This window comes from Scyliorhinus torazame, chromosome 8 (assembly GCF_047496885.1).
Source record: "Scyliorhinus torazame isolate Kashiwa2021f chromosome 8, sScyTor2.1, whole genome shotgun sequence".
NCBI lineage: Eukaryota > Metazoa > Chordata > Chondrichthyes > Carcharhiniformes > Scyliorhinidae > Scyliorhinus > Scyliorhinus torazame.
In genome coordinates this window covers 230,196,750-230,216,433 of record NC_092714.1, presented here as the reverse complement: position 1 = coordinate 230,216,433, position 19,684 = coordinate 230,196,750, and positions in this window count along the sequence as shown.

Sequence of the window (19,684 nt, the reverse complement as noted above, 5' to 3'; positions counted from 1 at the left end):
TCCCGGCTCCCTCAGCTCTCGCGCTGTTTTCAAAGTCCCGGCTCCCTCAGCTCACGCGCTGTTTTCACTGTCCCGGCTCCCTCAGCTCTCGCGCTGTTTTCACTGTCCCGGCTCACTCAGCTCCCGCGCTGTTTTCAGAGTCCCGGCTCACTCAGCTCTCGTGCTGTTTTCAGAGTCCCGGCTCCCTCAGCTCCCGCGCTGTTTTCAGAGTCCCGGCTCCCTCAGCTCTCGCGCTGTTTTCAAAGTCCCGGCTCCCTCAGCTCCCGCGCTGTTTTCAGAGTCCCGGCTCACTCAGCTCCCGCGCTGTTTTCAGAGTCCCGGCTCACTCAGCTCCCGCGCTGTTTTCAGAGTCCCGGCTCCCTCAGCTACCGCGCTGTTTTCAAAGTCCCAGCTCCCTCAACTCCCACGCTGTTTTCAGAGTACCGGCTCACTCAGCTCTCGCGCTGTTTTCAGAGTCCCGGCTCCCTCAGCTCTCGCGCTGTTTTCAGAGTCCCGGCTCCCTCAGCTCCCGCGCTGTTTTCAATGTCCCGGCTCTCACTCAGCTCCCGCGCTGTTTTCAAAGTCCCGGCTCCCTCAGCTCCCGCGCTGTTTTCAAAGTCCCGGCTCCCTCAGCTCCCGCTTTGTTTTCAAAGTCCCGGCTCCCTCAGCTCCCGCGCTGTTTTCACTGTCCCGGCTCGCTCAGCTGCCGCGCTGTTTTCAAAGTCCCGGCACACTCAGCTCTCGCGCTGCTTTCAAAGTCCCGGCTCACTCAGCTCTCGCGCTGTTTTCAGAGTCCCGGCTCCCTCAGCTCCCGCGCTGTTTTCAAAGTCCCGGCTCACTCAGCTCCCGCGCTGTTTTCAAAGTCCCGGCTCCCTCAGCTCCCGCGCTGTTTTCAAAGTCCCGGCTCCCTCAGCTCCCGCGCTGTTTTCACTGTCCCGGCTCCCTCAGCTCCCGCGCTGTTTTCAAAGTCCTGGCTCCCTCAGCTCCCGCACTGTTTTCAGAGTCCCGGCTCCCTCAGCTCCCGCGCTGTTTTCAAAGTCCCAGCTCCCTCAGCTCTCGCGCTGTTTTCAGAGTCCCGGCTCCCTCAGCTCTCGCGCTGTTTTCAGAGTCCCGGCTCCCTCAGCTCCCGCGCTGTTTTCAAAGTCCCGGCTCCCTCAGCTCCCGCGCTGTTTTCAAAGTCCCGGCTCCCTCAGCTCTCGCGCTGTTTTCAAAGTCCCGGCTCCCTCAGCTCCCGCGCTGTTTTCAAAGTCCCGGCTCCCTCAGCTCCCGCGCTGTTTTCACTGTCCCGGCTCCCTCAGCTCTCGCGCTGTTTTCACTGTCCCGGCTCCCTCAGCTTCCGCGCTGCTTTCAAAGTCCCGGCTCCCTCAGCTCCCGCGCTGTTTTCAAAGTCCCGGCTCCCTCAGCTCCCGCGCTGCTTTCAAAGTCCCGGCTCCCTCAGCTCCCGCGCTGTTTTCAAAGTCCCGGCACACTCAGCTCTCGCGCTGCTTTCAAAGTCCAGGCTCACTCAGCTCTCGCGCTGTTTTCAGAGTCCCGGCTCCCTCAGCTCCCGCGCTGTTTTCACTGTCCCGGCTCCCTCAGCTCTCGCGCTGTTTTCAAAGTCCCGGCTCCCTCAGCTCCCGCACTGTTTTCACTGTCCCGGCTCCCTCAGCTCTCGCGCTGTTTTCACTGTCCCGGCTCCCTCAGCTTCCGCGCTGTTTTCAAAGTCCCGTCTCCCTCAGCTCCCGCGCTGTTTTCAAAGTCCCGGCTCCCTCAGCTCCCGCGCTGTTTTCAAAGTCCCGGCTCCCTCAGCTCTCGCGCTGTTTTCAGAGTCCCGGCTCCCTCAGCTCCCGCGCTGTTTTCACTGTCCCGGCTCACTCAGCTCCCGCGCTGTTTTCAAAGTCCTGGCTCCCTCAGCTCTCGCGCTGTTTTCAGAGTCCCGGCTCCCTCAGCTCCCGCGCTGTTTTCACTGTCCCGGCTCACTCAGCTCCCGCGCTGTTTTCAGAGTCCCGGCTCACTCAGCTCTCGTGCTGTTTTCAGAGTCCCGGCTCCCTCAGCTCCCGCACTGTTTTCAGAGTCCCGGCTCCCTCAGCTCTCGCGCTGTTTTCAAAGTCCCGGCTCCCTCAGCTCCCGCGCTGTTTTCAGAGTCCCGGCTCACTCAGCTCCCGCGCTGTTTTCAGAGTCCCGGCTCACTCAGCCCCCGCGCTGTTTTCAGAGTCCCGGCTCCCTCAGCTACCGCGCTGTTTTCAAAGTCCCAGCTCCCTCAGCTCCCGCGCTGTTTTCAGAGTACCGGCTCACTCAGCTCTCGCGCTGTTTTCAGAGTCCCGGCACCCTCAGCTCTCGCGCTGTTTTCAGTGTCCCGGTCCCTCAGCTCCCGCGCTGTTTTCAAAGTCCCGGCTCACTCAGCTCTCGCGCTGTTTTCACTGTCCCGGCTCCCTCAGCTTCCGCGCTGCTTTCAAAGTCCCGGCTCCCTCAGCTCCCGCGCTGTTTTCAGAGTCCCGGCTCACTCAGCTCTCGCGCTGTTTTCACTGTCCCGGCTCCCTCAGCTTCCGCGCTGCTCTCAAAGTCCCGGCTCCCTCAGCTCCCGCGCTGTTTTCAGAGTCCCGGCTCACTCAGCTCCCGCGCTGTTTTCACTGTCCCGGCTCCCTCAGCTTCCCCGCTGCTTTCAAAGTCCCGGCTACCTCAGCTCCCGCGCTGTTTTCAAAGTCCCGGCTCCCTCAGCTCCCGCGCTGTTTTCAAAGTCCCGGCTCCCTCAGCTCCCGCGCTGCTTTCAAAGTCCCGGCTCCCTCAGCTCCCGCGCTGTTTTCAAAGTCCCGGCACACTCAGCTCTCGCGCTGCTTTCAAAGTCCCGGCTCACTCAGCTCTCGCGCTGTTTTCAGAGTCCCGGCTCCCTCAGCTCCCGCGCTGTTTTCAAAGTCCCGGCTCCCTCAGCTCCCGCGCTGTTTTCAAAGTCCCGGCTCCCTCAGCTCACGCGCTGTTTTCAAAGTCCCGGCTCCCACAGCTCCCGCGCTGTTTTCAAAGTCCCGGCTCCCTCAGCTCCCGCGCTGTTTTCAAAGTCCCGGCTCCCACAGCTCCCGCGCTGTTTTCAAAGTGCCGGCTCACTCAGCTCCCGCGCTGTTTTCAAAGTCCCGGCTCCCTCAGCTCCCGCGCTGTTTTCAATGTCCCGGCTCCCTCAGCTCTCGCGCTGTTTTCAGAGTCCCGGCTCCCTCAGCTCCCGCGCTGTTTTCACTGTCCCGGCTCACTCAGCTCCCGCGCTGTTTTCAAAGTCCCAGCTCCCTCAGCTCTCGCGCTGTTTTCAGAGTCCCGGCTCCCTCAGCTCTCGCGCTGTTTTCAGAGTCCCGGCTCCCTCAGCTCCCGCGCTGTTTTCAAAGTCCCGGCTCCCTCAGCTCCCGCGCTGTTTTCAAAGTCCCGGCTCCCTCAGCTCTCGCGCTGTTTTCAAAGTCCCGGCTCCCTCAGCTCCCGCGCTGTTTTCAAAGTCCCGGCTCCCTCAGCTCCCGTGCTGTTTTCACTGTCCCGGCTCCCTCAGCTCTCGCGCTGTTTTCACTGTCCCGGCTCCCTCAGCTTCCGCGCTGCTTTCAAAGTCCCGGCTCCCTCAGCTCCCGCGCTGTTTTCAAAGTCCCGGCTCCCTCAGCTCCCGCGCTGCTTTCAAAGTCCCGGCTCCCTCAGCTCCCGCGCTGTTTTCACTGTCCCGGCTCCCTCAGCTCTCGCGCTGTTTTCACTGTCCCGGGTCCCTCAGCTTCCGCGCTGTTTTCAAAGTCCCGTCTCCCTCAGCTCCCGCGCTGTTTTCAAAGTCCCGGCTCCCTCAGCTCCCGCGCTGTTTTCAAAGTCCCGGCTCCCTCAGCTCTCGCGCTGTTTTCAGAGTCCCGGCTCCCTCAGCTCCCGCGCTGTTTTCACTGTCCCGGCTCACTCAGCTCCCGCGCTGTTTTCAAAGTCCTGGCTCCCTCAGCTCTCGCGCTGTTTTCAGAGTCCCGGCTCCCTCAGCTCCCGCGCTGTTTTCACTGTCCCGGCTCACTCAGCTCCCGCGCTGTTTTCAGAGTCCCGGCTCACTCAGCTCTCGTGCTGTTTTCAGAGTCCCGGCTCCCTCAGCTCCCGCGCTGTTTTCAGAGTCCCGGCTCCCTCAGCTCTCGCGCTGTTTTCAAAGTCCCGGCTCCCTCAGCTCCCGCGCTGTTTTCAGAGTCCCGGCTCACTCAGCTCCCGCGCTGTTTTCAGAGTCCCGTCTCACTCAGCCCCCGCGCTGTTTTCAGAGTCCCGGCTCCCTCAGCTACCGCGCTGTTTTCAAAGTCCCAGCTCCCTCAGCTCCCGCGCTGTTTTCAGAGTACCGGCTCACTCAGCTCTCGCGCTGTTTTCAGAGTCCCGACTCCCTCAGCTCTCGCGCTGTTTTCAGAGTCCCGGCTCCCTCAGCTCCCGCGCTGTTTTCAAAGTCCCGGCTCTCACTCAGCTCCCGCGCTGTTTTCAAAGTCCCGGCTCCCTCAGCTCCCGCGCTGTTTTCAAAGTCCCGGCTCCCTCAGCTCCCGCTTTGTTTTCAAAGTCCCGGCTCCCTCAGCTCCCGCGCTGTTTTCACTGTCCCGGCTCCCTCAGCTCCCGCGCTGTTTTCAAAGTCCCGGCTCCCTCAGCTCCCGCGCTGTTTTCAAAGTCCCGGCTCACTCAGCTCCCGCGCTGTTTTCAAAGTCCCGGCTCCCTCAGCTCCCGCGCTGTTTTCAAAGTCCCGGCTCCCTCAGCTCCCGCGCTGTTTTCACTGTCCCGGCTCCCTCAGCTCCCGCGCTGTTTTCAAAGTCCCGGCTCCCTCAGCTCTCGCGCTGTTTTCAGAGTCCCGGCTCCCTCAGCTCCCGCGCTGTTTTCACTGTCCCGGCTCACTCAGCTCCCGCGCTGTTTTCAAAGTCCTGGCTCCCTCAGCTCTCGCGCTGTTTTCAGAGTCCCGGCTCCCTCAGCTCCCGCGCTGTTTTCACTGTCCCGGCTCACTCAGCTCCCGCGCTGTTTTCAGAGTCCCGGCTCACTCAGCTCTCGTGCTGTTTTCAGAGTCCCGGCTCCCTCAGCTCCCGCGCTGTTTTCAGAGTCCCGGCTCCCTCAGCTCTCGCGCTGTTTTCAAAGTCCCGGCTCCCTCAGCTCCCGCGCTGTTTTCAGAGCCCCGGCTCACTCAGCTCCCGCGCTGTTTTCAGAGTCGGCTCACTCAGCCCCCGCGCTGTTTTCAGAGTCCCGGCTCCCTCAGCTACCGCGCTGTTTTCAAAGTCCCAGCTCCCTCAGCTCCCGCGCTGTTTTCAGAGTACCGGCTCACTCAGCTCTCGCGCTGTTTTCAGAGTCCCGGCTCCCTCAGCTCTCGCGCTGTTTTCAGAGTCCCGGCTCCCTCAGCTCCCGCGCTGTTTTCAAAGTCCCGGCTCTCACTCAGCTCCCGCGCTGTTTTCAAAGTCCCGGCTCCCTCAGCTCCCGCGCTGTTTTCAAAGTCCCGGCTCCCTCAGCTCCCGCTTTGTTTTCAAAGTCCCGGCTCCCTCAGCTCCCGCGCTGTTTTCACTGTCCCGGCTCCCTCAGCTCCCGCGCTGTTTTCAAAGTCCCGGCACACTTAGCTCTCGCGCTGCTTTCAAAGTCCCGGCTCACTCAGCTCTCGCGCTGTTTTCAGAGTCCCGGCTCCCTCAGCTCCCGCGCTGTTTTCAAAGTCCCGGCTCACTCAGCTCCCGCGCTGTTTTCACTGTCCCGGCTCCCTCAGCTCCCGCGCTGTTTTCAAAGTCCTGGCTCCCTCAGCTCCCGCACTGTTTTCAGAGTCCCGGCTCCCTCAGCTCCCGCGCTGTTTTCAAAGTCCCGGCTCCCTCAGCTCCCGCGCTGTTTTCAAAGTCCCAGCTCCCTCAGCTCTCGCGCTGTTTTCAGAGTCCCGGCTCCCTCAGCTCTCGCGCTGTTTTCAGAGTCCCGGCTCCCTCAGCTCCCGCGCTGTTTTCAAAGTCCCTGCACACTTAGCTCTCGCGCTGCTTTCAAAGTCCCGGCTCACTCAGCTCCCGCGCTGTTTTCAGAGTCCCGGCTCACTCAGCTCCCGCGCTGTTTTCAGAGTCCCGGCTCCCTCAGCTACCGCGCTGTTTTCAAAGTCCCAGCTCCCTCAACTCCCACGCTGTTTTCAGAGTACCGGCTCACTCAGCTCTCGCGCTGTTTTCAGAGTCCCGGCTCCCTCAGCTCTCGCGCTGTTTTCAGAGTCCCGGCTCCCTCAGCTCCCGCGCTGTTTTCAATGTCCCGGCTCTCACTCAGCTCCCGCGCTGTTTTCAAAGTCCCGGCTCCCTCAGCTCCCGCTTTGTTTTCAAAGACCCGGCTCCCTCAGCTCCCGCGCTGTTTTCACTGTCCCGGCTCCCTCAGCTGCCGCGCTGTTTTCAAAGTCCCGGCACACTCAGCTCTCGCGCTGCTTTCAAAGTCCCGGCTCACTCAGCTCTCGCGCTGTTTTCAGAGTCCCGGCTCCCTCAGCTCCCGCGCTGTTTTCAAAGTCCCGGCTCACTCAGCTCCCGCGCTGTTTTCAAAGTCCCGGCTCCCTCAGCTCCCGCGCTGTTTTCAAAGTCCCGGCTCCCTCAGCTCCCGCGCTGTTTTCACTGTCCCGGCTCCCTCAGCTCCCGCGCTGTTTTCACTGTCCCGGCTCCCTCAGCTGCCGCGCTGTTTTCAAAGTCCCGGCTCACTCAGCTCTCGCGCTGTTTTCAGAGTCCCGGCTCCCTCAGCTCCCGCGCTGTTTTCAAAGTCCCGGCTCACTCAGCTCCCGCGCTGTTTTCAAAGTCCCGGCTCCCTCAGCTCCCGCGCTGTTTTCAAAGTCCCGGCTCCCTCAGCTCCCGCGCTGTTTTCACTGTCCCGGCTCCCTCAGCTCCCGCGCTGTTTTCAAAGTCCTGGCTCCCTCAGCTCCCGCACTGTTTTCAGAGTCCCGGCTCCCGCAGCTCCCGCGCTGTTTTCAAAGTCCCAGCTCCCTCAGCTCTCGCGCTGTTTTCAGAGTCCCGGCTCCCTCAGCTCTCGCGCTGTTTTCAGAGTCCCGGCTCCCTCAGCTCCCGCGCTGTTTTCAAAGTCCCGGCTCCCTCAGCTCCCGCGCTGTTTTCAAAGTCCCGGCTCCCTCAGCTCTCGCGCTGTTTTCAAAGTCCCGGCTCCCTCAGCTCCCGCGCTGTTTTCAAAGTCCCGGCTCCCTCAGCTCCCGCGCTGTTTTCACTGTCCCGGCTCCCTCAGCTCTCGCGCTGTTTTCACTGTCCCGGCTCCCTCAGCTTCCGCGCTGCTTTCAAAGTCCCGGCTCCCTCAGCTCCCGCGCTGTTTTCAAAGTCCCGGCTCCCTCAGCTCCCGCGCTGCTTTCAAAGTCCCGGCTCCCTCAGCTCCCGCGCTGTTTTCAAAGTCCCGGCACACTCAGCTCTCGCGCTGCTTTCAAAGTCCAGGCTCACTCAGCTCTCGCGCTGTTTTCAGAGTCCCGGCTCCCTCAGCTCCCGCGCTGTTTTCACTGTCCCGGCTCCCTCAGCTCTCGCGCTGTTTTCAAAGTCCCGGCTCCCTCAGCTCCCGCGCTGTTTTCACTGTCCCGGCTCCCTCAGCTCTCGCGCTGTTTTCACTGTCCCGGCTCCCTCAGCTTCCGCGCTGTTTTCAAAGTCCCGTCTCCCTCAGCTCCCGCGCTGTTTTCAAAGTCCCGGCTCCCTCAGCTCCCGCGCTGTTTTCAAAGTCCCGGCTCCCTCAGCTCTCGCGCTGTTTTCAGAGTCCCGGCTCCCTCAGCTCCCGCGCTGTTTTCACTGTCCCGGCTCACTCAGCTCCCGCGCTGTTTTCAAAGTCCTGGCTCCCTCAGCTCTCGCGCTGTTTTCAGAGTCCCGGCTCCCTCAGCTCCCGCGCTGTTTTCACTGTCCCGGCTCACTCAGCTCCCGCGCTGTTTTCAGAGTCCCGGCTCACTCAGCTCTCGTGCTGTTTTCAGAGTCCCGGCTCCCTCAGCTCCCGCACTGTTTTCAGAGTCCCGGCTCCCTCAGCTCTCGCGCTGTTTTCAAAGTCCCGGCTCCCTCAGCTCCCGCGCTGTTTTCAGAGTCCCGGCTCACTCAGCTCCCGCGCTGTTTTCAGAGTCCCGGCTCACTCAGCCCCCGCGCTGTTTTCAGAGTCCCGGCTCCCTCAGCTACCGCGCTGTTTTCAAAGTCCCAGCTCCCTCAGCTCCCGCGCTGTTTTCAGAGTACCGGCTCACTCAGCTCTCGCGCTGTTTTCAGAGTCCCGGCACCCTCAGCTCTCGCGCTGTTTTCAGTGTCCCGGTCCCTCAGCTCCCGCGCTGTTTTCAAAGTCCCGGCTCACTCAGCTCTCGCGCTGTTTTCACTGTCCCGGCTCCCTCAGCTTCCGCGCTGCTTTCAAAGTCCCGGCTCCCTCAGCTCCCGCGCTGTTTTCAGAGTCCCGGCTCACTCAGCTCTCGCGCTGTTTTCACTGTCCCGGCTCCCTCAGCTTCCGCGCTGCTCTCAAAGTCCCGGCTCCCTCAGCTCCCGCGCTGTTTTCAGAGTCCCGGCTCACTCAGCTCCCGCGCTGTTTTCACTGTCCCGGCTCCCTCAGCTTCCCCGCTGCTTTCAAAGTCCCGGCTCCCTCAGCTCCCGCGCTGTTTTCAAAGTCCCGGCTCCCTCAGCTCCCGCGCTGTTTTCAAAGTCCCGGCTCCCTCAGCTCCCGCGCTGCTTTCAAAGTCCCGGCTCCCTCAGCTCCCGCGCTGTTTTCAAAGTCCCGGCACACTCAGCTCTCGCGCTGCTTTCAAAGTCCCGGCTCACTCAGCTCTCGCGCTGTTTTCAGAGTCCCGGCTCCCTCAGCTCCCGCGCTGTTTTCAAAGTCCCGGCTCCCTCAGCTCCCGCGCTGTTTTCAAAGTCCCGGCTCCCTCAGCTCACGCGCTGTTTTCAAAGTCCCGGCTCCCTCAGCTCCCGCGCTGTTTTCAAAGTCCCGGCTCCCACAGCTCCCGCGCTGTTTTCAAAGTCCCGGCTCACTCAGCTCCCGCGCTGTTTTCAAAGTCCCGGCTCCCTCAGCTCCCGCGCTGTTTTCAATGTCCCGGCTCCCTCAGCTCTCGCGCTGTTTTCAGAGTCCCGGCTCCCTCAGCTCCCGCGCTGTTTTCACTGTCCCGGCTCACTCAGCTCCCGCGCTGTTTTCAAAGTCCCAGCTCCCTCAGCTCTCGCGCTGTTTTCAGAGTCCCGGCTCCCTCAGCTCTCGCGCTGTTTTCAGAGTCTCGGCTCCCTCAGCTCCCGCGCTGTTTTCAAAGTCCCGGCTCCCTCAGCTCCCGCGCTGTTTTCAAAGTCCCGGCTCCCTCAGCTCTCGCGCTGTTTTCAAAGTCCCGGCTCCCTCAGCTCCCGCGCTGTTTTCAGAGTCCCGGCTCCCTCAGCTCCCGTGCTGTTTTCACTGTCCCGGCTCCCTCAGCTCTCGCGCTGTTTTCACTGTCCCGGCTCCCTCAGCTTCCGCGCTGCTTTCAAAGTCCCGGCTCCCTCAGCTCCCGCGCTGTTTTCAAAGTCCCGGCTCCCTCAGCTCCCGCGCTGCTTTCAAAGTCCCGCCTCCCTCAGCTCCCGCGCTGTTTTCACTGTCCCGGCTCCCTCAGCTCTCGCGCTGTTTTCACTGTCCCGGCTCCCTCAGCTTCCGCGCTGTTTTCAAAGTCCCGTCTCCCTCAGCTCCCGCGCTGTTTTCAAAGTCCCGGCTCCCTCAGCTCCCGCGCTGTTTTCAAAGTCCCGGCTCCCTCAGCTCTCGCGCTGTTTTCAGAGTCCCGGCTCCCTCAGCTCCCGCGCTGTTTTCACTGTCCCGGCTCACTCAGCTCCCGCGCTGTTTTCAAAGTCCTGGCTCCCTCAGCTCTCGCGCTGTTTTCAGAGTCCCGGCTCCCTCAGCTCCCGCGCTGTTTTCACTGTCCCGGCTCACTCAGCTCCCGCGCTGTTTTCAGAGTCCCGGCTCACTCAGCTCTCGTGCTGTTTTCAGAGTCCCGGCTCCCTCAGCTCCCGCGCTGTTTTCAGATTCCCGGCTCCCTCAGCTCTCGCGCTGTTTTCAAAGTCCCGGCTCCCTCAGCTCCCGCGCTGTTTTCAGAGTCCCGGCTCACTCAGCTCCCGCGCTGTTTTCAGAGTCCCGTCTCACTCAGCCCCCGCGCTGTTTTCAGAGTCCCGGCTCCCTCAGCTACCGCGCTGTTTTCAAAGTCCCAGCTCCCTCAGCTCCCGCGCTGTTTTCAGAGTACCGGCTCACTCAGCTCTCGCGCTGTTTTCAGAGTCCCGACTCCCTCAGCTCTCGCGCTGTTTTCAGAGTCCCGGCTCCCTCAGCTCCCGCGCTGTTTTCAAAGTCCCGGCTCTCACTCAGCTCCCGCGCTGTTTTCAAAGTCCCGGCTCCCTCAGCTCCCGCGCTGTTTTCAAAGTCCCGGCTCCCTCAGCTCCCGCTTTGTTTTCAAAGTCCCGGCTCCCTCAGCTCCCGCGCTGTTTTCACTGTCCCGGCTCCCTCAGCTCCCGCGCTGTTTTCAAAGTCCCGGCTCCCTCAGCTCCCACGCTGTTTTCAAAGTCCCGGCTCACTCAGCTCCCGCGCTGTTTTCAAAGTCCCGGCTCCCTCAGCTCCCGCGCTGTTTTCAAAGTCCCGGCTCCCTCAGCTCCCGCGCTGTTTTCACTGTCCCGGCTCCCTCAGCTCCCGCGCTGTTTTCAAAGTCCCGGCTCCCTCATCTCTCGCGCTGTTTTCAGAGTGCCGGCTCCCTCAGCTCCCGCGCTGTTTTCACTGTCCCGGCTCACTCAGCTCCCGCGCTGTTTTCAAAGTCCTGGCTCCCTCAGCTCTCGCGCTGTTTTCAGAGTCCCGGCTCCCTCAGCTCCCGCGCTGTTTTCACTGTCCCGGCTCACTCAGCTCCCGCGCTGTTTTCAGAGTCCCGGCTCATTCAGCTCTCGTGCTGTTTTCAGAGTCCCGGCTCCCTCAGCTCCCGCGCTGTTTTCAGAGTCCCGGCTCCCTCAGCTCTCGCGCTGTTTTCAAAGTCCCGGCTCCCTCAGCTCCCGCGCTGTTTTCAGAGTCCCGGCTCACTCAGCTCCCGCGCTGTTTTCAGAGTCGGCTCACTCAGCCCCCGCGCTGTTTTCAGAGTCCCGGCTCCCTCAGCTACCGCGCTGTTTTCAAAGTCCCAGCTCCCTCAGCTCCCGCGCTGTTTTCAGAGTACCGGCTCACTCAGCTCTCGCGCTGTTTTCAGAGTCCCGGCTCCCTCAGCTCTCGCGCTGTTTTCAGAGTCCCGGCTCCCTCAGCTCCCGCGCTGTTTTCAAAGTCCCGGCTCTCACTCAGCTCCCGCGCTGTTTTCAAAGTCCCGGCTCCCTCAGCTCCCGCGCTATATTCAAAGTCCCGGCTCCCTCAGCTCCCGCTTTGTTTTCAAAGTCCCGGCTCCCTCAGCTCCCGCGCTGTTTTCACTGTCCCGGCTCCCTCAGCTCCCGCGCTGTTTTCAAAGTCCCGGCACACTTAGCTCTCGCGCTGCTTTCAAAGTCCCGGCTCACTCAGCTCTCGCGCTGTTTTCAGAGTCCCGGCTCCCTCAGCTCCCGCGCTGTTTTCAAAGTCCCGGCTCACTCAGCTCCCGCGCTGTTTTCACTGTCCCGGCTCCCTCAGCTCCCGCGCTGTTTTCAAAGTCCTGGCTCCCTCAGCTCCCGCACTGTTTTCAGAGTCCCGGCTCCCTCAGCTCCCGCGCTGTTTTCAAAGTCCCGGCTCCCTCAGCTCCCGCGCTGTTTTCAAAGTCCCAGCTCCCTCAGCTCTCGCGCTGTTTTCAGAGTCCCGGCTCCCTCAGCTCTCGCGCTGTTTTCAGAGTCCCGGCTCCCTCAGCTCCCGCGCTGTTTTCAAAGTCCCGGCCCCCTCTGCTCCCGCGCTGTTTTCAAAGTCCCGGCTCCCTCAGCTCTCGCGCTGTTTTCAAAGTCCCGGCTCCCTCAGCTCCCGCGCTGTTTTCAAAGTCCCGGCTCCCTCAGCTCCCGCGCTGTTTTCACTGTCCCGGCTCCCTCAGCTCTCGCGCTGTTTTCACTGTCCCGGCTCCCTCAGCTTCCGCGCTGCTTTCAAAGTCCCGGCTCCCTCAGCTCCCGCGCTGTTTTCAAAGTCCCGGCTCCCTCAGCTCCCGCGCTGCTTTCAAAGTCCCGGCTCCCTCAGCTCCCGCGCTGTTTTCAAAGTCCCGGCACACTCAGCTCTCGCGCTGCTTTCAAAGTCCCGGCTCACTCAGCTCTCGCGCTGTTTTCAGAGTCCCGGCTCCCTCAGCTCCCGCGCTGTTTTCACTGTCCCGGCTCCCTCAGCTCTCGCGCTGTTTTCAAAGTCCCGGCTCCCTCAGCTCCCGCGCTGTTTTCACTGTCCCGGCTCCCTCAGCTCTCGCGCTGTTTTCACTGTCCCGGCTCCCTCAGCTTCCGCGCTGTTTTCAAAGTCCCGGCTCCCTCAGCTCCCGCGCTGTTTTCAAAGTCCCGGCTCCCTCAGCTCCCGTGCTGTTTTCAAAGTCCCGGCTCCCTCAGCTCTCGCGCTGTTTTCAGAGTCCCGGCTCCCTCAGCTCCCGCGCTGTTTTCACTGTCCCGGCTCACTCAGCTCCCGCGCTGTTTTCAAAGTCCTGGCTCCCTCAGCTCTCGCGCTGATTTCAGAGTCCCGGCTCCCTCAGCTCCCGCGCTGTTTTCACTGTCCCGGCTCACTCAGCTCCCGCGCTGTTTTCAGAGTCCCGGCTCACTCAGCTCTCGTGCTGTTTTCAGAGTCCCGGCTCCCTCAGCTCCCGCGCTGTTTTCAGAGTCCCGGCTCCCTCAGCTCTCGCGCTGTTTTCAAAGTCCCGGCTCCCTCAGCTCCCGCGCTGTTTTCAGAGTCCCGGCTCACTCAGCTCCCGCACTGTTTTCAGAGTCCCGGCTCACTCAGCCCCCGCGCTGTTTTCAGAGTTCCGGCTCCCTCAGCTACCGCGCTGTTTTCAAAGTCCCAGCTCCCTCAGCTCCCGCGCTGTTTTCAGAGTACCGGCTCACTCAGCTCTCGCGCTGTTTTCAGAGTCCCGGCTCCCTCAGCTCTCGCGCTGTTTTCAGAGTCCCGGCTCCCTCAGCTCCCGCGCTGTTTTCAAAGTCCCGGCTCACTCAGCTCTCGTGCTGTTTTCACTGTCCCGGCTCCCACAACTTCCGCGCTGCTTTCAAAGTCCCGGCTCCCTCAGCTCCCGCGCTGTTTTCAGAGTCCCGGCTCACTCAGCTCTCGCGCTGTTTTCACTGTCCCGGCTCCCTCAGCTTCCGCGCTGCTCTCAAAGTCCCGGCTCCCTCAGCTCTCGCGCTGTTTTCAGAGTCCCGGTTCACTCAGCTCCCGCGCTGTTTTCACTGTCCCGGCTCCCTCAGCTTCCCCGCTGCTTTCAAAGTCCCGGCTCCCTCAGCTCCCGCGCTGTTTTCAAAGTCCCGGCTCCCTCAGCTCCCGCGCTGTTTTCAAAGTCCCGGCTCCCTCAGCTCCCGCGCTGCTTTCAAAGTCCCGGCTCCCTCAGCTCCCGCGCTGTTTTCAAAGTCCCGGCACACTCAGCTCTCGCGCTGCTTTCAAAGTCCCGGCTCACTCAGCTCTCGCGCTGTTTTCAGAGTCCCGGCTCCCTCAGCTCCCGCGCTGTTTTCAAAGTCCCGGCTCCCTCAGCTCCCGCGCTGTTTTCAAAGTCCCGGCTCCCTCAGCTCACGCGCTGTTTTCAAAGTCCCGGCTCCCACAGCTCCCGCGCTGTTTTCAAAGTCCCGGCTCCCTCAGCTCCCGCGCTGTTTTCAAAGTCCCGGCTCCCACAGCTCCCGCGCTGTTTTCAAAGTCCCGGCTCACTCAGCTCCCGCGCTGTTTTCAAAGTCCCGGCTCCCTCAGCTCCCGCGCTGTTTTCAGAGTACCGGCTCACTCAGCTCTCGCGCTGTTTTCAGAGTCCCGGCTCCCTCAGCTCTCGCGCTGTTTTCAGAGTCCCGGCTCCCTCAGCTCCCGCGCTGTTTTCAAAGTCCCGGCTCTCACTCAGCTCCCGCGCTGTTTTCAAAGTCCCGGCTCCCTCAGCTCCCGCGCTGTTTTCAAAGTCCCGGCTCCCTCAGCTCCCGCGCTGTTTTCAAAGTCCCGGCTCCCTCAGCTCCCGCTTTGTTTTCAAAGACCCGGCTCCCTCAGCTCCCGCGCTGTTTTCACTGTCCCGGCTCCCTCAGCTGCCGCGCTGTTTTCAAAGTCCCGGCACACTCAGCTCTCGCGCTGCTTTCAAAGTCCCGGCTCACTCAGCTCTCGCGCTGTTTTCAGAGTCCCGGCTCCCTCAGCTCCCGCGCTGTTTTCAAAGTCCCGGCTCACTCAGCTCCCGCGCTGTTTTCAAAGTCCCGGCTCCCTCAGCTCCCGCGCTGTTTTCAAAGTCCCGGCTCCCTCAGCTCCCGCGCTGTTTTCACTGTCCCGGCTCCCTCAGCTCCCGCGCTGTTTTCACTGTCCCGGCTCCCTCAGCTGCCGCGCTGTTTTCAAAGTCCCGGCTCACTCAGCTCTCGCGCTGTTTTCAGAGTCCCGGCTCCCTCAGCTCCCGCGCTGTTTTCAAAGTCCCGGCTCACTCAGCTCCCGCGCTGTTTTCAAAGTCCCGGCTCCCTCAGCTCCCGCGCTGTTTTCAAAGTCCCGGCTCCCTCAGCTCCCGCGCTGTTTTCACTGTCCCGGCTCCCTCAGCTCCCGCGCTGTTTTCAAAGTCCTGGCTCCCTCAGCTCCCGCACTGTTTTCAGAGTCCCGGCTCCCGCAGCTCCCGCGCTGTTTTCAAAGTCCCAGCTCCCTCAGCTCTCGCGCTGTTTTCAGAGTCCCGGCTCCCTCAGCTCTCGCGCTGTTTTCAGAGTCCCGGCTCCCTCAGCTCCCGCGCTGTTTTCAAAGTCCCGGCTCCCTCAGCTCCCGCGCTGTTTTCAAAGTCCCGGCTCCCTCAGCTCTCGCGCTGTTTTCAAAGTCCCGGCTCCCTCAGCTCCCGCGCTGTTTTCAAAGTCCCGGCTCCCTCAGCTCCCGCGCTGTTTTCACTGTCCCGGCTCCCTCAGCTCTCGCGCTGTTTTCACTGTCCCGGCTCCCTCAGCTTCCGCGCTGCTTTCAAAGTCCCGGCTCCCTCAGCTCCCGCGCTGTTTTCAAAGTCCCGGCTCCCTCAGCTCCCGCGCTGCTTTCAAAGTCCCGGCTCCCTCAGCTCCCGCGCTGTTTTCAAAGTCCCGGCACACTCAGCTCTCGCGCTGCTTTCAAAGTCCAGGCTCACTCAGCTCTCGCGCTGTTTTCAGAGTCCCGGCTCCCTCAGCTCCCGCGCTGTTTTCACTGTCCCGGCTCCCTCAGCTCTCGCGCTGTTTTCAAAGTCCCGGCTCCCTCAGCTCCCGCGCTGTTTTCACTGTCCCGGCTCCCTCAGCTCTCGCGCTGTTTTCACTGTCCCGGCTCCCTCAGCTTCCGCGCTGTTTTCAAAGTCCCGTCTCCCTCAGCTCCCGCGCTGTTTTCAAAGTCCCGGCTCCCTCAGCTCCCGCGCTGTTTTCAAAGTCCCGGCTCCCTCAGCTCTCGCGCTGTTTTCAGAGTCCCGGCTCCCTCAGCTCCCGCGCTGTTTTCACTGTCCCGGCTCACTCAGCTCCCGCGCTGTTTTCAAAGTCCTGGCTCCCTCAGCTCTCGCGCTGTTTTCAGAGTCCCGGCTCCCTCAGCTCCCGCGCTGTTTTCACTGTCCCGGCTCACTCAGCTCCCGCGCTGTTTTCAGAGTCCCGGCTCACTCAGCTCTCGTGCTGTTTTCAGAGTCCCGGCTCCCTCAGCTCCCGCACTGTTTTCAGAGTCCCGGCTCCCTCAGCTCTCGCGCTGTTTTCAAAGTCCCGGCTCCCTCAGCTCCCGCGCTGTTTTCAGAGTCCCGGCTCACTCAGCTCCCGCGCTGTTTTCAGAGTCCCGGCTCACTCAGCCCCCGCGCTGTTTTCAGAGTCCCGGCTCCCTCAGCTACCGCGCTGTTTTCAAAGTCCCAGCTCCCTCAGCTCCCGCGCTGTTTTCAGAGTACCGGCTCACTCAGCTCTCGCGCTGTTTTCAGAGTCCCGGCACCCTCAGCTCTCGCGCTGTTTTCAGTGTCCCGGTCCCTCAGCTCCCGCGCTGTTTTCAAAGTCCCGGCTCACTCAGCTCTCGCGCTGTTTTCACTGTCCCGGCTCCCTCAGCTTCCGCGCTGCTTTCAAAGTCCCGGCTCCCTCAGCTCCCGCGCTGTTTTCAGAGTCCCGGCTCACTCAGCTCTCGCGCTGTTTTCACTGTCCCGGCTCCCTCAGCTTCCGCGCTGCTCTCAAAGTCCCGGCTCCCTCAGCTCCCGCGCTGTTTTCAGAGTCCCGGCTCACTCAGCTCCCGCGCTGTTTTCACTGTCCCGGCTCCCTCAGCTTCCCCGCTGCTTTCAAAGTCCCGGCTCCCTCAGCTCCCGCGCTGTTTTCAAAGTCCCGGCTCCCTCAGCTCCCGCGCTGTTTTCAAAGTCCCGGCTCCCTCAGCTCCCGCGCTGCTTTCAAAGTCCCGGCTCCCTCAGCTCCCGCGCTGTTTTCAAAGTCCCGGCACACTCAGCTCTCGCGCTGCTTTCAAAGTCCCGGCTCACTCAGCTCTCGCGCTGTTTTCAGAGTCCCGGCTCCCTCAGCTCCCGCGCTGTTTTCAAAGTCCCGGCTCCCTCAGCTCCCGCGCTGTTTTCAAAGTCCCGGCTCCCTCAGCTCACGCGCTGTTTTCAAAGTCCCGGCTCCCTCAGCTCCCGCGCTGTTTTCAAAGTCCCGGCTCCCACAGCTCCCGCGCTGTTTTCAAAGTCCCGGCTCACTCAGCTCCCGCGCTGTTTTCAAAGTCCCGGCTCCCTCAGCTCCCGCGCTGTTTTCAATGTCCCGGCTCCCTCAGCTCTCGCGCTGTTTTCAGAGTCCCGGCTCCCTCAGCTCCCGCGCTGTTTTCACTGTCCCGGCTCACTCAGCTCCCGCGCTGTTTTCAAAGTCCCAGCTCCCTCAGCTCTCGCGCTGTTTTCAGAGTCCCGGCTCCCTCAGCTCTCGCGCTGTTTTCAGAGTCTCGGCTCCCTCAGCTCCCGCGCTGTTTTCAAAGTCCCGGCTCCCTCAGCTCCCGCGCTGTTTTCAAAGTCCCGGCTCCCTCAGCTCTCGCGCTGTTTTCAAAGTCCCGGCTCCCTCAGCTCCCGCGCTGTTTTCAGAGTCCCGGCTCCCTCAGCTCCCGTGCTGTTTTCACTGTCCCGGCTCCCTCAGCTCTCGCGCTGTTTTCACTGTCCCGGCTCCCTCAGCTTCCGCGCTGCTTTCAAAGTCCCGGCTCCCTCAGCTCCCGCGCTGTTTTCAAAGTCCCGGCTCCCTCAGCTCCCGCGCTGCTTTCAAAGTCCCGCCTCCCTCAGCTCCCGCGCTGTTTTCACTGTCCCGGCTCCCTCAGCTCTCGCGCTGTTTTCACTGTCCCGGCTCCCTCAGCTTCCGCGCTGTTTTCAAAGTCCCGTCTCCCTCAGCTCCCGCGCTGTTTTCAAAGTCCCGGCTCCCTCAGCTCCCGCGCTGTTTTCAAAGTCCCGGCTCCCTCAGCTCTCGCGCTGTTTTCAGAGTCCCGGCTCCCTCAGCTCCCGCGCTGTTTTCACTGTCCCGGCTCACTCAGCTCCCGCGCTGTTTTCAAAGTCCTGGCTCCCTCAGCTCTCGCGCTGTTTTCAGAGTCCCGGCTCCCTCAGCTCCCGCGCTGTTTTCACTGTCCCGGCTCACTCAGCTCCCGCGCTGTTTTCAGAGTCCCGGCTCACTCAGCTCTCGTGCTGTTTTCAGAGTCCCGGCTCCCTCAGCTCCCGCGCTGTTTTCAGATTCCCGGCTCCCTCAGCTCTCGCGCTGTTTTCAAAGTCCCGGCTCCCTCAGCTCCCGCGCTGTTTTCAGAGTCCCGGCTCACTCAGCTCCCGCGCTGTTTTCAGAGTCCCGTCTCACTCAGCCCCCGCGCTGTTTTCAGAGTCCCGGCTCCCTCAGCTACCGCGCTGTTTTCAAAGTCCCAGCTCCCTCAGCTCCCGCGCTGTTTTCAGAGTACCGGCTCACTCAGCTCTCGCGCTGTTTTCAGAGTCCCGACTCCCTCAGCTCTCGCGCTGTTTTCAGAGTCCCGGCTCCCTCAGCTCCCGCGCTGTTTTCAAAGTCCCGGCTCTCACTCAGCTCCCGCGCTGTTTTCAAAGTCCCGGCTCCCTCAGCTCCCGCGCTGTTTTCAAAGTCCCGGCTCCCTCAGCTCCCGCTTTGTTTTCAAAGTCCCGGCTCCCTCAGCTCCCGCGCTGTTTTCACTGTCCCGGCTCCCTCAGCTCCCGCGCTGTTTTCAAAGTCCCGGCTCCCTCAGCTCCCACGCTGTTTTCAAAGTCCCGGCTCACTCAGCTCCCGCGCTGTTTTCAAAGTCCCGGCTCCCTCAGCTCCCGCGCTGTTTTCAAAGTCCCGGCTCCCTCAGCTCCCGCGCTGTTTTCACTGTCCCGGCTCCCTCAGCTCCCGCGCTGTTTTCAAAGTCCCGGCTCCCTCATCTCTCGCGCTGTTTTCAGAGTGCCGGCTCCCTCAGCTCCCGCGCTGTTTTCACTGTCCCGGCTCACTCAGCTCCCGCGCTGTTTTCAAAGTCCTGGCTCCCTCAGCTCTCGCGCTGTTTTCAGAGTCCCGGCTCCCTCAGCTCCCGCGCTGTTTTCACTGTCCCGGCTCACTCAGCTCCCGCGCTGTTTTCAGAGTCCCGGCTCATTCAGCTCTCGTGCTGTTTTCAGAGTCCCGGCTCCCTCAGCTCCCGCGCTGTTTTCAGAGTCCCGGCTCCCTCAGCTCTCGCGCTGTTTTCAAAGTCCCGGCTCCCTCAGCTCCCGCGCTGTTTTCAGAGTCCCGGCTCACTCAGCTCCCGCGCTGTTTTCAGAGTCGGCTCACTCAGCCCCCGCGCTGTTTTCAGAGTCCCGGCTCCCTCAGCTACCGCGCTGTTTTCAAAGTCCCAGCTCCCTCAGCTCCCGCGCTGTTTTCAGAGTACCGGCTCACTCAGCTCTCGCGCTGTTTTCAGAGTCCCGGCTCCCTCAGCTCTCGCGCTGTTTTCAGAGTCCCGGCTCCCTCAGCTCCCGCGCTGTTTTCAAAGTCCCGGCTCTCACTCAGCTCCCGCGCTGTTTTCAAAGTCCCGGCTCCCTCAGCTCCCGCGCTATATTCAAAGTCCCGGCTCCCTCAGCTCCCGCTTTGTTTTCAAAGTCCCGGCTCCCTCAGCTCCCGCGCTGTTTTCACTGTCCCGGCTCCCTCAGCTCCCGCGCTGTTTTCAAAGTCCCGGCACACTTAGCTCTCGCGCTGCTTTCAAAGTCCCGGCTCACTCAGCTCTCGCGCTGTTTTCAGAGTCCCGGCTCCCTCAGCTCCCGCGCTGTTTTCAAAGTCCCGGCTCACTCAGCTCCCGCGCTGTTTTCACTGTCCCGGCTCCCTCAGCTCCCGCGCTGTTTTCAAAGTCCTGGCTCCCTCAGCTCCCGCACTGTTTTCAGAGTCCCGGCTCCCTCAGCTCCCGCGCTGTTTTCAAAGTCCCGGCTCCCTCAGCTCCCGCGCTGTTTTCAAAGTCCCAGCTCCCTCAGCTCTCGCGCTGTTTTCAGAGTCCCGGCTCCCTCAGCTCTCGCGCTGTTTTCAGAGTCCCGGCTCCCTCAGCTCCCGCGCTGTTTTCAAAGTCCCGGCCCCCTCTGCTCCCGCGCTGTTTTCAAAGTCCCGGCTCCCTCAGCTCTCGCGCTGTTTTCAAAGTCCCGGCTCCCTCAGCTCCCGCGCTGTTTTCAAAGTCCCGGCTCCCTCAGCTCCCGCGCTGTTTTCACTGTCCCGGCTCCCTCAGCTCTCGCGCTGTTTTCACTGTCCCGGCTCCCTCAGCTTCCGCGCTGCTTTCAAAGTCCCGGCTCCCTCAGCTCCCGCGCTGTTTTCAAAGTCCCGGCTCCCTCAGCTCCCGCGCTGCTTTCAAAGTCCCG